This window comes from Triturus cristatus, chromosome 5_1 (genome assembly GCF_964204655.1).
Source record: "Triturus cristatus chromosome 5_1, aTriCri1.1, whole genome shotgun sequence".
Classification (NCBI taxonomy): Eukaryota; Metazoa; Chordata; class Amphibia; order Caudata; family Salamandridae; genus Triturus; species Triturus cristatus.
The window spans coordinates 1010466256-1010481544 of record NC_140587.1 but is presented as its reverse complement, the minus strand read 5'-3'; the positions used below and the strand labels follow the sequence as shown (position 1 = coordinate 1010481544).

General features: G+C 48.3%; 1 protein-coding gene across 2 annotated transcripts in view; it reads right to left on the bottom strand.

Moving 5' to 3' along the window:
* LOC146832786 (kinesin-like protein KIF17) overlaps positions 1–15289 on the bottom strand; it is a 930557-nt gene that overhangs the window by 701407 nt on the left and 213861 nt on the right. The window lies entirely within an intron of this gene.

Genomic DNA, 15289 nt, shown 5'->3' with positions numbered 1-15289 from the left:
TCCTAAAGCTGACCAATTAAAGGTGACTTGATCAAGACGACGCGCAGACCATACCCTGGTCCCCAGGTTGCATCAGGGCACTCCACTAACAAGACCCCTGGAGACTGAGCCTGGCTGGTGAAGGGGGGTCCCCTTTGCCCCCCTTGAGGCCCTGTGAACCGTTCTACTCGTGATTGGCTAGGAGCCAGGGAAGACAGATTCAGGACCAGCAGGAAACTCTTTGGACTTGGACGTCCGCTTAGCTGATCAGTGGAGGCGCCTCAAGACCAGGAGCTTTAGGGGAGAAGAGAGCACTGCCCGCTGTAGATAGGGCTAAGCCGGTAGAATGGGGAAATCCAATCACCAGGCAAGGCAATAATGCTAAAATACCTCTGCAGCCAGGATCTTGCTGCTTGGACAGTAAATTCTCTTTACAGCGATCCGTTGCCTCTTCAAGATGGTTTGTGTTGACCCCTGGGTCACAGAACAGTATCTTGAAATCGTCTTGGTTATGAAAACGAACTTCGAACGTGAACTAATTCTGCACTGCTAAAACTGAGATTTCATTTACTAACGAGTTACAGCAATGCTCTAAACTTGTACTGTTTATGAGAATGTATTTTGAACTAATTGGTAAGTATTGGAACTAGAGTTTAATCTACAAGACGTATACACATTTTAAATGGTGTTTTTAGTGGAAATGATTGCTTAGTGTCCGATTGTATATAAATGTTCACAAATACCATAAAAAAAATTTAAAAAAAGGTGACTTGATCCTGAAAGACTGCTGGCAGTAGCCGGGCTGCAGAAAAGGGTGTATAAAAGTTAATGTTAGGAACTAAAAATTTACGACGAACCTTACGCCATACCGAAAACATAGACCAAATGACCTTAAACCTAGTTCTTTTATAATAACTTGGTTCTAAAACCCGAACTAAGACTCGTTTAACATCTTCACCCAACCCAATTTCAAAAATTGAGGGCCTACAGGCCAGAGAGGGGCCGGCGGCGTCTCCCAACAATGGTAACCCAAAGTATTGAATCATTGAAGACCAGAAATAAAATAACAAGCTGGGGACCCCCCAGCCACCACGTGTGCGAGACTGGAACATCCATTTAGCCGCCCTTCTGGGCTGCTTGTAACCCAAAAGAAACCTGCTGCAGATTCTATCTGCCAAAACTAAGCTGGAATGAGGCATCTCCAAGGGTACTGTTCTAAAAATATATAAGAATTTAGGCAGAATCAACATCTTAAGGACATTGCATCTGCCATAAAGGGAGAGATGGAGATTGTCCAGCCTTGCCAATATTGTTTTTACCGAGTTAATTATAGGCAAAATGTTTAAATCTGGGATAGTACTTACATGTGCTGTAATATATACACCCAGATATTTTGCAGACTGCACTATCGGGGCATCTGAGGGGCCCACAGCTGTAGATTGGATAACTTGAGTCTTAGCGACATTAAGTTTGTAGCCTGAAAAGGCTCCATACTGATCTGCTATGATTTTAACAGCCGTGTAGGCAGACGAAACATCTGAAGTCAGAACAACAATATCGTCGGCATAAGCTAAAACCTTATAATCCGTTGAATGAATCGTAACTGGATGTATATCCTGCGCTTTCTCAATTAAATATAAAAAGGGTTCTAAATACAGTGCAAAAAGGAGAGGGGAGCACGGGCAGCCCTGGCGAGTACCCCTTCCTATTATGAATGGTTTAGAAACAAGCCCAGCAACTGAGACAGTGGCTTTAGGAGTAGTATACAAAGATTGGACTGCAAGGATAAATTCAGGGCCGAGGCCTTTCCAACTGAGGACCGCCCATAGAAAAGGCCAAGCGACCCTGTCGAACGCTTTTTCAGCATCCAGCAGGATCGCCCCTACAGGTGATGATGTTGCCTGGGCCCAGTCCAATAGTGCCACTACTCGAGATACGTGATTTGCTGTATCTCTGCCTGGGATAAAACCATGCTGGCGCAGCGAGACCAAAGGAGTGATTATAGCAGCCAATCTAGATGATAGGATCTTGGCAAAAATTTTATTGTCCGAATTTATAAGTGAGATAGGCCTAAATGAGGCAGGATCCAATTCGGGTTTGTCTTTTTTCTTAAAAAAAATAATGTTGGTCAGAGTCCAAGACTCAGGGATACTTCCCGATTGTGCAGCCCTCAAAACTGAGAGAAGAGCCCAACGAATCTCCTGAGTGAATACTTTATAAAACTCTAATGGAACTGCATCAGGGCCTGCTGCTTTGCCATTGGCCAGTGCTCCAATTGCTGTCTCAACCTCTTCCCATTCGATGGGGGCCGAAAGGACGCTTTTTTGTTGATCGGTAGGTTGGGTCGTTGGAATACTGGCCAGAAAGGCTGCGACGTGCTGGTCGGAATTTGCAACGCAATTACTAGTTTCCTTGTAAAGATTTTTATAAAACTGTTGAAATACCTCAAGGATCCCTTCTGGGGTTTCAAAAAGCTGGCCTTGTGGGTTCTGTATCTTAGTGACATAATTGTCCAGCCCCTTCTGCTGAAGTCTCTTTGCCAGAACCTTACCTGAACGCTCTCCCATTTCAAACATCTCGGAGCGATATTGCAAGAATTTAGCGGCTAAATCCTGACCGAAAAACTCCAGCAGAGAGGCCCTCGTCTTAGCTATTTTGGCATGAATTAGCGTAGTGGCTCTACCTTCACTTACAGCTTCAATCAGTTCTGTCTCTACTGTGCTTAAAACTGCCAAGCGCTCGTAAATTTGTTGCTGGGCTACTCTTCGACGGAAGGAGAAACTCCTAGTCTCACCCCTCATGGCCGCCTTGAATGAATCCCACACCACATTCTCAGAGGCTGTGCCAACATTAAAATCAAAGAATTCACTAATCCAGCACTTCATATGGTCTATATAGGCCTGTTCTGTCAGCAGTTTTCTTTCGAACGTCCAAGCCCTAAATTCTGGTGCCTTCTGTGGGAGAGTATATTCCACAATAAGTAAATTGTGATCGGATAATACCCTTGGATGCAATGATATGGATGATGACGAAACCAACTGTTCAGATATAAAAAAATAATCTAGCCGGGACATTTTATTGTGTGGGGCCGAATTATATGTAAATCCGTCTAATAATTGATTATGGAACTGCCAACAGTCTAACAAGTAATGCTCTTGTACTAAAGCTTGTAATGCCCTAAACACCCTGGGCTTTTTCCCAAAATAAGTTTGGTCCGTTAATAAATTAACACTAACCGCTAAATTGATATTAAAATCTCCACAGAAAAAAATAGGGTTTGGATACAGAGCTAATTCAGTATTCAGGTGGTGCAGAACTGCCGGATCGTCTAAATTTGCCCCATAAACCGTACATATTGTATAAGGCCTAAGGTTTAGAATTACCTCCACAATCACCCACCTGCCTGCACCATCTTGACTTGTCCTTCTGCAAGAACAAAGACCTCGTCGTGCCAAGACCGCCACCCCCCTGATCTTAGAAGTTTGACGAGAGCAGCCAATTAATTAAAATCCAGGTATCCGAAGCATACCCCGCTCATTCCAGGGAATGTGGGTCTCTTGAATACAGATCAGATCGAGCCGTAAAACTGACAAGAACTTTGAGAACAGAGCCCTTTTCCTTCCATTATTTAGCCCACAGATATTCCAGGAAGCTATCCTAATTTTTGCTTGCGCCATTCGATGTATATACACATACCTGCACTATGGTAATAAACTTCTGACTTTAAACGACTACCAACAAATACCTTTTCTGTGTCGAATCCATCAAAAAATACTGAACTACACATAACTAAGTTGAACCACAAGCATTTTTTAATACTAAAAATAACCCCCCTCCACCCAAAGCACCCCCTCACCCCACCACCCCCACCCACACCAACCCCTACAAAGGGCAACAGGGCCTTAGCCCTTGCAATGGAAGAGCCGGCAAGACTCCCACTCCTGGAAGCCATCACCACACTGTATGTGGGAAGATACTCCTATAGTTTGCTTTCTCCTGACTCCAGACTTCAACAACAACAACATTTATCAATCTTGTGCAATAGGCAAAACCAGTGAGGGCCAAAATAAGAGACTCAAGCATAAACATTATCAGATCTCAGGCAAAAGTCCGGGAAGAGGAGACTTATAGAGGGACCAGCCTTGATCATATTAAAATAAACACCAGCTGCACATCACCACAAGTCAAGCCATGCTTTTCCTTATAATGAATCCAAATAATCCTTAGCTTTCACTTCGGATTGAAAAAACTTAACTTGGCCCTTAAAAATAACCTTGAGCTTTGAAGGAAAAAGCAAAAATGCCTGAGCCCCCTTTGACTGAAAGGGAGTGATTAGTTGACGGAGGTGCCACCTTCGCTCGACTGTAACAGGACAGAAATCAGGGCGCACATAAAATTGACATCCCTTGGCAGACCTTTTTCTATCTGGGCGTGCCAAATCAAAAAGTTTCTCCCTGGCCAAAAAATTATTTAAACAAATGAGGATAGCTCTTGGCTTATCCGAAACATGGTTAGAACCCCCACTCTGCTTAAATGGATAACGATGAGCACGTAGCACTTCTGTCCCCCAGTCCCACTGCTGAATCTCTGGGAATGATTCTGTAAATAATTCGACAATGAATTTCCGAGTGTCTGATCCCTCGATCCCTTCAGGAACACCAAGGACCCGGAGGTTGTTCCGACGTGCCCTATTTTCAAGATCCGTGAGTTTCCATATAATGTCTTCCCGTTGTGACTGTATAGTCGCAGTTAAATTTTTTTGTGAACTTAGATCGTCCTCTAACGTAGAAATTCTCTCCTCGGCCTCGCCTACTCTCGTGGCGATTTCGGTACAAGTTTTTGCGACCCGCCGTATGGAATTCTGGAGACGACGACAAGCCCCTTGTGTCCGAGCGCTTTCCTGCCTTGACTCTTTCCTGTGGGCCATTATGGATTGATAAATCACTGCCAATGTGATTTCCGTTGGAGGAGAGCCTGGAATTGATCCATGGTTAATAGCATCTATGGAAGGTAGCCCAGGGGGATCAGCAGATGGGGTCTGTCCAGAAAACGAGTAATCCCAAGTTAGGGAGCCTGCTTCCAAGCGCTCCTGATCTGGGGCTCTTACAGATTTCCGAACTGTTCCATTAACTATATGTACAAGCTCGTTACTATCCCAGTCCCCTGGGTCACTAGCATCAGACCAGTCCTTGCCTTCTGCAGGATCGCCCTCCTCCTCTGAAGACATAGTATGGTCTGAGAGAGAGTAAAATTTATCTGCGGCATCGGCCTCAACCCGTACAGACTGGGATACATATTGTGGAGGGCCATCCAGATTTGAGCTTAACTCCCCAATACCGCTGACCGAAATACCAACTACAGCTCCCAGAATGCCTTCTGATTGAGTGGGTCCCACCGAAACCAAAGCAGAAACAGAACCAGCTGATGGGATAGGCACTGCTAAGTGATTAGAAGCAATAACCTCTGGGGCTGAAAGGACTGCAGGGGCAGTAGGAACGTTTGAGCCATTTAAACCATTTGCGATAGATTTAGCGGGTTTAGTGATAGTTTTAGTAATCAGCGCTGTTGCCGCCACAGCAGCTGCTCTATCCTGTCTCCCCCAAACAATTTGCGGTGTTTTTGACTGCTCGCCTGCCTTGCAGAACATACTGGGGATGGTCTGACCTGTTTTGTGAGTCCCGGTGCTGGTGCTGACCAAAGGAACTGCAGCCGCTCCCTCGGCCAAGAGATCGCCTCCGGATGTATCCACTAACTCCGAGGCTCCATCTACTACAGGTACAGGCAAAGGCATCTTTGCGGGTCGACTTGATGTTCCACGACCGACGCCAGTTCCTGCAAGTGCGGCGGAGACCAGGGCAGACCGCGCCTGTGATCTTGGGGCTTTCGGAGGCATTACTGCGAATCTCCGCACGAAGATCACACCAAAAGACGAGGCAGAGCCGCGCACCAGGGACGCAGCGCGAAGTAGCTGGGAGAGGCGTCTATCGAGGAACGTCGTAAGTCGCCACAGCATACCGTCACAGCACAAGGGATTTCGAGTCAATGTCTGCAAGCTTACAGCGAGGAATTCAGGTAAGCATCCCAGTGTAGTGATGCTCGGCAGGAGAAAGAATCTTAGCCCAGCTCAGCCGGCCATAGGAGTGGCCGCCATCTTGCCCCCTAGGTAGAGATAATCTGGAAGCTAGGCCTGGGAAACCAATACTTAAGAGCAGGATAACTTTAAGCTTTAAGCAAGCACCCAATTCTTCCAAGAAGAAATGGGATTATAAACAAAAAAATAAACAAAACAAAACACAGTCACGGGGTGGGTCCCCTCAACAGGAACACACCGAGAGAAAATACAATTTAAGAAACCATGACAACATTAGAAAGCCTGACAGATATCAAAATACTGATAGACGTTCCTCTGGTTCCTTTCAGGAGTCATACGATAAATGTTCGAGCACAGGTCAGAAGAGCGAGTCAAGGCGAAAAGGGAGACACATCGCACTTCAGACTACATCATTTAACAGGAAAACAAAACAAAGACTCCTAAACCTCAATTTAAAAAGAAGAAGGTAGCCGGGATCAACATTTGGAAATGCCCAGGCTACTGAGGACTCTGAACGGGGAATGGGCAGTGACGATGCTGGACAGCGTGGCAGAAGTCACAATAGCTTGCCGGAACCTGATAGATTATCTGGTAGCAGTAGCGCTGAGTGAGCATATCCCAATGGCAATACCTGCTACAAGGGCAAGTGTCCCACAAGTGTCTGGGAGCAGATATTTGACAGCATTCTCAGCGCTAGTGTGAGAAGTTGGCCTGGCATATGCTGGTCACTAGTTATAGTGGCCACCTTGCACCAGTCCAATTCGACTCTTATGGTAGATAGGTTTAAGACATCCTGTTAAAGAAAGCTATCCTAGTGGTAGCTGTGGAGAGCAGCCTTCAAGCTAAGTCTCAGAGGAATGTAAAGCAGCTTGTTTTACCTTATAATCTCCTGAATTACCAAATGAAAGGATACCACACAGGTATATATATCAAATATATATGTACTTATTACTAGACACACTCTACTAATCTCTTTATGAGATTAGAAGTCAGGAACATATGCAAATATCAACGTTTCACAATAAGTTAAGCACAAATATGGCTGGGGCCCAAGGGGCGTACCAGACCATATACTAAAAAAGAGGTTTAGCAAAGTCGACTTGCAAGGGGACAAGGCCTAGGGCCTGTAGAATCGCTGGGGCTTCACTAATCCACCCAAGGCAGGTAAGTAAAGGACCCACGGGAGACGCGTGCAGTGCGAGAACACAGCCGGGGGTTCCCTATTGATTTCAATGGAGCAAGTCGCGGTTAGATTTTTAAAGTTTAAGGGTACTTCTAGAGAGTCTACAAGCAAGCCACTTACAAGGTAAGTAGTTCGAGGGCCAACACTCACAGGAGCACCGGAGTGCACTAGTTACCTCACTCAGGAAAGCCGGGTGCATAGGTGTCTTTTGGTGTCAGGTCGCGTCGTCGTTTTCTATGGAAGCCGAAGACGTTTTCCTGCTTGCGAAGACTGGAGAAGTGTCCGGTGGAATCCAAGGCTGGATTCAAGATGAAGAAGACCTGAAAGCAGAAGGGACAGTGTTCACAGTCACTTGCCAGTGACCCGGGGCCAGGAAGATGGATGCCCACGGATGTCGGGTGATTTCAGGTGATCATGGGTGTTTTGACTCTTCAGCCACGAGGTCCAGGAGGCGTCGAGGATGACCAGGAGCTGGATTCGGAGTGTCCTACGAAGTCTGCAGCTTACTGAGGTGTCGGCAACCGGTTTGGAGCCAACAAGCCTTGGCAACAGCAAGGCTCGTGGAAATTGAAGAAAGTCAGCGGTGCAGACCAACAAGGTCTGAAGGACTCACCCAGCGAGGGTAAGTCAGGGCAGGCCTGGGGCAACCAGGGGAGCCCTTTGGTTCAATGAGAAAGTCTTCAGGGGACCCACAAGCCAGCCGGCAAGGGATTGCGAAGACGCCTCGTGAGGATTCGCTTCACAGGAGCCCACGGTCACTCGGGATGAGGTAGGCCTCTGATTTTCGTGAGAAATCATGCTGGAGGCTTGGGCCATACGTGGTCCAATGCACAAGTTCATAGAACGTCGTGAAGGGGTTGCACTCGACAATAGTGCACGGTACCCGGGTATTGCTGTTCCTCATCACTCGCGGGGTCCACTCGCCTCAGCTCTGCTGGGGACTCACAATGACCGTCGAGAAGTCAGGAAATCCACTTCTGGGGCTGCAGGGACTTCGGACTCCAGCGGGAGCGGGAAAGTTTGCGACCGTTGATTCAAAGTTTTGGTGCCTGCCAAGCAGGGGAGTCATTCCTTGACTCCAAGGGAGATTCTTCCGTCTTCCAAAGGTAGTGGAACGCCGAAGGTCCGGGATTCTTCTTATAGAGCGTCATCCAGGGATATCTGATTTACAATGGCAAGGTTCCCCTATCTTATACTAAAGGAAAGGGAGGGACTAGCTCTATGACCACTCGTCTCGGAGGGTCAGGGGAGTGGGTGGTTACACCCACTTCCCTTTGTCCAGTTTCGCGCCAGAGCAGGGGCAGGTAGCCCCTGAACCGGTTTGAGCTGGCATATGCACAGAGGAGCCTACTGCTCCCCCAGTGCAGGACTTCAAAGCACTCTAGGAGTGCACCCACCCAGCCCCAATACACTAAATCCTGTCTGGAAGGTGGTTACACCTCCCTGTGACAGGATGCCTATTGTTGGGCCTCCTCCACTGCGAGTTTCAGTCAGCAGCAGGAGGGCAGCCCAGTGTCTGTGCTGGTGGTATCCATTTTGTGATGCCAGGGCTCTTTCAGATTTCTACTGTGTTTCTGCAGTAGGTAGGTTCCAATCCTCCCCTCTAGAAGGGTGGGATCATACTTCCACACCAGTTACTGGTATGAAGAGAGAGGAAGAGGTAGAGAGAGAGAGGTAGAGAGAGGTGAGAGCTGTAGAGACAGAGAGAGATAGAGAGGTAGAGAGATAGAGAGGTAGTGAGAGAGAGGTAGAGAGAGGTAGACAGAGGTAGAGAGAGGTAGACAGAGGTAGGGAGAGGTAGAGAGAGGAAGAGATAGAGAGAGAGGTAGAGATGTAGAGAGAGAGGTAGAGAATAGGTAGAGAGAAAGAGGTAGAGAGAGGCAGAGAGGTTGAGAGAGTTAGAGAAAGGTATAGAGGTAGAGAGAGGTAGAGAGGGGTATAGAGAGAGCGAGAGAGAGGTAGAAGGAGAGAGGTAGAGAGAAGTAGAGAGGTAGAGAGAGAGGTAGAGAGAGAGAGGTAGAGAGAGACAGGTAGAGAGAGAGAAGTAGAGAGAGAGGTAGAGAGAGAGAGGTAGAGAGAGAGAGGTAGAGAGAGAGAGGAAGAGAGAGAGAGGAAGAAAGAGGGAGAGATGTAGGGAGAGATGTAGAGAGAGAGAGAGGTAGAGAGAGGGAGGTAGAGAGAGGTGTAGAGAGAGGTAGAGAGCGAGAGAGAGAGAGAGAGAGGTAGAGAGAGGCAGAGAGGTAGAGAGAGGTAGAGAGAGACAGGTAGAGAGAGGTAAAGAGGTTGAGAGGTAGAGGTAGAGAGGTAGAGGTAGAGAGGTAGAGGGAGCGGTAGAAAGAGGTAGAGAGACAGGTAGAGAGACAGGTAGAGAGACAGGTAGAGAGGTAGAGAGAGAGGTAGAGAGAAAGAGGTAGAGAGAGGCAGAGAGGTGTAGAGGTAGAGAGTGGTAGAGAGGTATAGAGGTAGAGAGAAATGTAGAGGGAGAGGTAGAGAGAGAGAGGTAGAGAGGGAGCGAGAGATAGAGGGAGCGAGAGAGAGGTAGACAGGTAGAGAGAGATAGGAAGAAAGAGGTAGAGAGAGAGAGGTAGAGAGAGGAAGATAGAGGCGAGAGCTGTAGAGATAGAGAGAGGTAGAGAGAGAGGTAGAGCAGTAGAGAGAGGTACCGAGAGAGGTAGAGAGAGGTAGGGAGAGGAGAGGAGAGAGAGGAAGAGGTGGAGAGAGAGGTAGAGACGTAGAGAGAAAGGTAGAGAGGTAGAGAGAGGCAGAGAGGTGTAGAGGTAGAGAGAAAAAGGTAGAGAGGTATAGAAGTAGAGAGTGGTAGAGAGGTAGAGGTAGAGAGGTATAGTGAGAGAAGCAGAGAGGTAGAGAGATAGGGAGAGAGGGAGAGAGGTAGAGAGAGAGGTAGAGAGAGAGGTAGAGAGAGAGAGGTAGGGAGAGAGGTAGTGAGAGAGAGGTAGAGAGAGTGGTAGGGAGAGATTTAGGGAGAGAGAGGTAGAGAGAGAGAGGTAGAGAGAGAGGTAGAGTGAGAGAGAGAGAGGTAGAGAGAGAGGTAGAGAGAGGAAGAAAGAGGGAGAGAGGAAGAAAGAGGGAGAGAGGTAGAGAGAGAGCGGTAGAGGGAGGGAGAGGTTGAGGGGTAGAGAGAAGGGTAGAGAGAAGGGTAGAGAGAGGTAGAGAGAGAGAGAGAGGTAAAGAGAGAGGTGGAGAGAGAGGGAGAGAGGTAGAGAGAGGCAGAGAGGTGTAGAGGTAGAGAGAGGTAGAGGTAGGAAGAGAGGTAGAAGTAGATAGAGAGGAAGAGAGAGGTAGAGAGAGAGGTAGAGAGGGGTAAAGAGAGATAGGTAGAGAGGTAGAGAGAGAGGGAGAAAGAGAGAGGTAGAGGGAGAGAGGTAGAGAGAAAGAGGTAGCAAAAGGTAGACAGATGTAGAGAGAGAGGTAGAGAGAGAGGGAGACGTAGAGAGACAGGTAGAGACGTAGAGATGTGTAGAGATAGAGAGTGGTAGAGAGGTAGAGGCAGAGAGGTATAGAGAGGTAGAGAGTGAGAGGTAGAGAGAGAGAGGTAGAGAGAGAGAGGTAGAGAGAGAGAGGTAGAGAGAGAGAGGTAGAGAGAGAGAGAGAGGTAGAGAGAGAGGTAGAGAGAGGCGAGAGCTGTAGAGATAGAGAGAGGTAGAGAGAGGTAGAGTGGTAGAGAGAGAAGTAGAGAGAGAGAGGTAGAGGGACAGAGGTAGAAGGAGAAAGGTAGGGAGAGAGGAAGAAAGAGGGAGAGAGGTAGAGAGAGAGAGGTAGACAGAGAGGTAGAGAGAGGTAGAGAAGAGGTAGAGAGAAAGAGGTAGAGAGAGGCAGAGAGGTAGAGAAAGGTAGAGAGGTATAGAGGTAGAGAGTGGTAGAGAGAGGTAGAGAGGGGTATAGAGAGAGAGAGAGAGGTAGAAGGAGAGAGGTAGAGAGAGAAGTAGAGAGGTAGAGAGAGAGGTAGAGAGAGAGAGAGGTAGAGAGAGAGAGGTACAGAGAGAGAGGTAGAGAGAGAGAGGTAGAGAGAGAGGAAGAAAGAGGGAGAGAGGTAGATAGAGAGAGAGGTAGAGGGAGGTAGAGAGAGGTGTAGAGAGAGGTAGAGAGAGAGAGGGAGAGAGGTAGAGAGGCAAAGAGGTGTAGAGGTAGAGAGAGATAGCGAGAGGTAGAGGTAGAGAGGTAAAGGTAGAAAGAGAGGTAGAGAGGTAGAGAGAGATAGGTAGAGAGAGGTAAAGAGGTAGAAAGTTAGAGAGGTAGAGGGAGAGGTAGAGAGAGGTAGAGAGACAGGTAGAGACGTGGAGAGAGAGGTAGAGAGGTAGAGAGAAAGAGGTAGAGAGAGGCAGAGAGGTGTAGAGGTAGAGAGTGGTAGAGAGGTAGAGAGAAATGTAGAGGGAGACGTAGAGAGAGAGAGGTAGATAGAGAGAGGTAGAGAGAGAGAAGTAGAGAGGGAGAAGTAGAGAGAGAGCGGTAGAGAGAGGTAGAGAGGTAGAGAGAGAGAGGAAGAAAGAGGGAGAGAGGTAGAGAGAGGGAGAGAGGTAGAGAGAGAGGTAGAGAGAGAGTTAGAGAGAGGTAGAGAGAGAGGAAGAGAGAGGCGAGAGCTGTAGAGGTAGAGAGTGGTAGAGAGAGAGGTAGAGAGGTAGAGAGAGGAGAGAGAGGTAGAGAGAGGAGAGAGGTAGAGAGAGGAGAGAGAGGAAGAGGTAGAGAGAGACGTACAGAGAGAGGTAGAGAGGTAGAGAGAGGTGTAGAGGTAGAGAGAAAAATGTAGAGCGGTATAGAAGTAGAGAGTGGTAGAGAGGTAGAGGTAGAGTGGTAGAGAGAGAGAAGTAGAGAGGTAGAGAGAGAGGACGAGAGGGAGAGAGGTAGAGAGAGAAGTAGAGAGAGAGGTAGAGAGAGAGAGGTAGAGAGAGAGAAGTAGAGAGAGGTGTAGAGAGGGGTAGAGAGAGAGGTAGAGGGAGAGGTAGAGGGAGAGGTAGAGAGAGAGGTAGGGAGAGAGGTAGGGAGAGAGGTAGGGAGAGAGGTAGGGAGAGAGGTAGGGAGAGAGGTGGAGAGGTAGAGAGGTAGAGAGAGAGGTAGAGAGATAGAGAGGTAGAGGGAGAGGTGGAGAGGTAGAGAGGTAGAGAGAGAGGTAGAGAGAGAGAGGTAGAGAGAGAGGTAGAGAGAGAGGTAGAGGTAGATAGGTAGAGAGAGAGGTAGAGAGAGAGAGGAAGAAAGAGGGAGAGAGGTAGAGAGAGGGGTAGAGAGGTAGAGAGAGGTATAGAGGTAGAGAGAGGTATAGAGGTAGAAAGAGAGAGGTAGAGAGAGGTAGAGGGAGAGGGAGAGGTAGAGAGGTAGAGAGATAGAGAGAGGTAGGGAGTGGTAGAGACGTAGAGAGAGAGGGGTAGAGAGAAAGAGGTAGAGAAAGGCAGAGAGGTGTAGAGGTAGAGAGAGGTAGAGAGAAAAAGGTAGAGAGGTATAGAGGTAGAAAGTGGTAGAGAGTTAGAGAGAGGTAGAGGTAGAGAGGTGTAGAGAGAGAGGTAGAGAGAAGTAGAGAGGTAGAGAGAGAGAGGTAGAGAGAGATATGGAGAGAGAGAGTTAGAGAGAGGAAGAGAGAGGTAGAGAGGTAGAGAGAGGCAGAGAGAGAGGCAGAGAGAGAGAGGCAGAGAGAGAGAGGTGTAGAGAGAGAGAGGTGTAGAGAGAGGCGAGAGGTGTAGAGGTAGAGAGGTAGAGAGAGGTAGAGGGAGAGGTAGAGAGAGGTAGAGAGAGGAGAGAGAGGAGAGAGAGGAGAGAGAGGAGAGAGAGGAAGAGGTAGAGAGAGAGGCAGAGACATTGAGAGAGAGATGTAGAGAGGTAGAGAGGTGTAGAGGTAGAGAGAAAAAGGTAGAGAGGTATAGAAGTAGAGAGTGGTAGAGAGGTAGAGGTAGAGAGGTATAGAGGTAGGGAGCGAGGTAGAGAGGTAGAGAGAGAGGTAGCGGGAGAGCGGGAGAGAGAGAGGTGGAGAGAGAGAGTTAGAGAGAGGAAGAAAGAGGGAGAGAGGTAGAGAGAGGTAGAGAGGTAGAGAGAGGCAGAGAGAGAGGCAGAGAGAGAGAGGCAGAGAGAGAGAGGTGTAGAGAGAGAGAGAGGTAGAGAGAGGCGAGAGGTGTAGAGGTAGAGAGACGTAGAGAGGTAGAGAGAGGTAGAGAGAGGTAGAGGGAGAGGTAGAGGGAGAGGTAGAGGGAGAGGTAGAGAGAGGAAGAGGTAGAGAGAGAGGCAGAGACATTGAGAGAGAGATGTAGAGAGGTAGAGAGGTGTAGAGGTAGAGAGAAAAAGGTAGAGAGGTATAGAAGTAAAGAGTGGTAAAGAGGTAGAGGTAGAGAGGTATAGAGGTAGGGAGCGAGGTAGAGAGAGAGGTAGAGAGGTAGAGGGAAGTAGAGAGGTAGAGAGAGAGAGGTAGAGATAGAGGTAGAGGGAGAGGTAGAGAGAGAGGTAGAGAGAGAGAGGGAGGTAGAGAGAGTGAGGGAGAGAGGTAGAGAGAGAGGTAGAGGGAGAGAGAGAGGTAGAGGGAGAGACAGAGGTAGAGAGAGAGAGAGAGGTAGAGAGAGAGAGAAAGAAAGAGGGAGAGAGAGGTAGAGAGAGAAAGGTATAGAGAGAGGTAGAGAGGTACAGAGAGATAGAGAGGTACAGAGAGGTAGAGAGGTACAGAGAGGTAGAGAGGTACAGAGAAGTAGAAAGAGAGAGGCGAGAGCTGTAGAGGCATAGAGAGGAAGAGGTAGAGGGGTAGAGAGAGGTAGAGCTAGAGGTAGAGAGGTAGAGAGAGAGGTAGAGAGAGGTAGGGAGTGGTAGAGAGAAAGGTAGAGATGTAGAGAGAGAGGTAGAGAGAAAGAGAGGTAGAGAGAGGCAGAGAGGTGTAGAGGTAGGGAGAGGTAGAGAGAAAAAGGTATAGAGGTAGAGAGTGGTAGAGAGATAGAGAGAGGTAGAGGTAGAGCGGTATAGAGAGGTAGAGAGGTAGAGAGAGAGGTAGAGAGGTAGACAGAGAGGTAAAGAGAGAGGTAGAGAGAGAGAGGAAGAAAGAGAGAGAAGTAGAGAGAGAGAGAGAGGTAGAGAGAGAGGAAGAAAGAGGGAGAGAGGTAGAGAGAGAAGTAGAGAGAGAGAGAGAGAGGTAGAGAGAGAGGAAGAAAGAGGGAGAGAGGTAGAGAGAGAGAGGTAGAGAGAGGTAGAGAGAGGTCGAGAGAGAGAGGTCGAGAGAGAGAGGTCGAGAGAGAGAGGTCGAGAGAGAGAGGTCGAGAGAGAGAGGTAGAGGGAGAGAGGTAGAGATAGAGGTAGACAGAGAGAGGTAGAGAGAGAGAGAGGAAAAAAGAGGGAGCAAGGTAGAGAGAGAGAGGGGTAGAGAGAGAGGGGTAGAGAGAGAGGGGTAGAGAGAGAGGGGTAGAGAGAGAGAGAGAGAGTGGTAGAGGGAGAGAGGTAGAGAGAGAGGTAGAGGGAGAGAGGTAGAGAGAGAGAGGTAGAGAGAGAGGTAGAGAGAGGCAGAGAGGTGTAGAGGTAGAGAGAGGTAGAGGTAGAGAGAGGGAGAGAGGGAGAGAGGTAGAGAGGGGTAGGAGAGAGAGGTAGCGAGAGAGAGGTAGAGGGAGAGAGGTAGAGAGAGAGGGGTAGAGAGGTAGAGCTAGTGCTAGACAGGTAGAGAGAGAGGTAGAGAGAGAGGCAGAGAGAGGTAGACAGAGAGGTAGAGAGAGAGAGAGAGAGGTAGAGAGGAAGAGAGGTAGGGAGAGGTATAAAGGTAGAGAGGTAGAGGTGGAGGGAGAGGTACAGAGGTAGAGAGAGAGGTAGAGAGAGGTAGGGAGAGGTAGAGAGAGGTAGGGAGAGGTAGAGAGAGGTAGAGAGATAGAGAGAGGTAGAGAGGTGTAGAGATGTAGAGGGAGAGGTAGAGAGAGGTAGAGAGGTAGAGAGAGAGGTAGAGGGAGATGTAGATGTAGAGAGAGAGAGGTAGAGGGAGATGTAGAGAGAGAGAGGTAGAGAGAGAGGTAGGTAGAGGGAGAGGTAGAGAGAGAGGTAGAGAGGGGAAGAGAAGGTGAAGAGAAGAGGTA